Source organism: Penaeus monodon, chromosome 14 (genome assembly GCF_015228065.2).
Source record: "Penaeus monodon isolate SGIC_2016 chromosome 14, NSTDA_Pmon_1, whole genome shotgun sequence".
NCBI lineage: Eukaryota > Metazoa > Arthropoda > Malacostraca > Decapoda > Penaeidae > Penaeus > Penaeus monodon.
In genome coordinates this window covers 4677524-4679934 of record NC_051399.1, presented here as the reverse complement: position 1 = coordinate 4679934, position 2411 = coordinate 4677524, and positions in this window count along the sequence as shown.

The window sequence follows — 2411 nt, the reverse complement described above, 5'->3', positions numbered from 1 at the left end:
GAGGAAAAGGTAAAGAAGATGGGGAGAGGGAAGGGGAGAGCGTTGTAGGAAGGGAAAGGGGAGGAGGAGGAGGAAGAAGAGAGGTAGGGGGAAGGGGAAAGGGGAAGGGGATGAGGAGGGGAAGAGGAGGAAGAGGAGGAGGAGAAGGAGGGGATGGAGAGGTATAGAGAGGGTTGTGTGGGTGTGGGGGAGTGGGGGATGCCTGTGTATGTGACTGTGTAGTATTTGGGGGGCATGTGTGTGTGTGTGTGTGTGTGTGTGTGTGTGTGTGTGTGTGTGTGTGTGTGTGTGTGTGTGTGTGTGTGTGTGTGTGTGTAAGTGTGTGTGTGTTTGTGGCTGTGTGTATCTCTTTCAAGGTGCTTATATCTGTGAAATTCTCCCATGTCTTCTTTTCACACATATCAACACGAAAAAGAAAATAGAAAAAAATAGAACTTAAGAAAAGAAAACAAAAATAGAGCCTATAAAGAGAGAGAGAGAGAGAGAGAGAGAGAGAGAGAGGAGAGAGGAGAGAGAGAGAGAGAGAGAGAGAGAGAGAGAGAGAGAGAGAGAGAGAGAGAGAGAGAGAGAGAGAGAGAGAGAGAGAGAGAGAGAGAGAGAGAGAGAGAGAGAGAGAAAGAGAGTGAGAGAGAGAAAGTGAAAGAGTGAACGAGAGAAAGAGAGAGAGAGAGAAAAATGTTTCTCCTTCTCTCAAACGGACTTAATAAAGAAAAAAAGAAAATATCCTTTAAAATTCCCCGAACGAAGCCATCAGAACATCGGCCAACTCCTCTGCATTATCAGACGAACGAAAAATGAAATGCTACACGAGAAAATGTTTTACAAATATGCCCCCTTTAAAGCCGAGGGTAGAATGACATATGCATAGCAATTTCGTCCTTATCGTCTTTCCTTACAGAAGGGGATTCCCTTTTTCTGCCTTATCCTTTCTCCTCTTTCTGTCCCTTTTTTTCCCTCCCTCTCTCTCTCTTTTCTTTTCTTTTTTGGCCTTAAAATTGTCCCTTAATTTACTTACTTCCAGGGAAAATGTCTTGACACATGGAGCTATCTTATAAAACATTTTGAGCTTTATAGCCGAGGAATTTTCTGAGGGTGAAATTGCTTCTAAGATATGGAAGGATGACCATCGTTCTCCCAGACTGCTGTTTCTTGGCTGTCACGAGACGTTCCTGACGAGGACGTGGCGTTGGAGATATGCGTCTTTTGCGTCCGTCAGATTTTCGATCTTTTGTTGTTGTTGTTGTTGTTGTTTTTATCTTATTATTATTTTTTTAATTGTCATTTAAAAAATCGTTTGTTGTGTGTGTGGTGGGTGAATAGTTTTTGTTTTATTATTCTCATTAAAAAATCGTTTGTTGTGTGTGTGATGGGTGAATAGTTTTTAATTTTCTTTTTATTGTCATTAAAAAAAAGATTGTGGAGATAAATATACAGGTGGATAGATAGATGGATAGATAAAGAGATAGATAAATAGACAAATAGATACATAAATAGATGGATAGATAGATAGAAAAAATAGATAGATATATAGACAGACAGACACACAGACTAACAGACACACAGATAAAGTGACAAACAGACAGACAGACTGGCAGACACACAGATAAAGTGACAAACAGACAGACAGACTGACAGACACACAGATAAACTGACAAACAGACAGACAGACTGGCAGACACACAAATAAAGTGACAAACAGACAGACAGACTGGCAGACACACAGATAAACTGACAAACAGACAGACAGACTGGCAGACACACAGATAAAGTGACAAACAGACAGACAGACTGGCAGACACAGATAAACTGACAAACAGACAGACAGACTGGCAGACACACAGATAAACTGACAAACAGACAGACAGACTGGCAGACACACAGATAAACTGACAAACAGACAGACAGACTGGCAGACACACAGATAAACTGACAAACAGACAGACAGACTGGCAGACACACAGATAAACTGACAAACAGACAGACAGACTGGCAGACACACAGATAAAGTGACAAACAGACAGACAGACTGGCAGACACACAGATAAAGTGACAAACAGACAGACAGACTGGCAGACACACAGATAAACTGACAAACAGACAGACAGACAGGCGTGTTTATGTGTGTTCATTCTTATTTTTATTTTGTAAACACGACTATGACAATGTCGAATTTAGGTAGAGAAAAAAAAGGTTTTTTAAGATATCTCGTTATTCTTTACGTAGATAGGATTAGCAGACTGATAGGCAGATATGTGTTAATGTAACAAAATGATATAAAGGATTAGGAGGAAGCAAAAGAAAACAATCGAAATAATAACAATAATAATAATTATAATAATAATAATGATAATAATAATAATAATAACAATAATAATAATAATAATAATAATAATAATAATAATAATAATAAT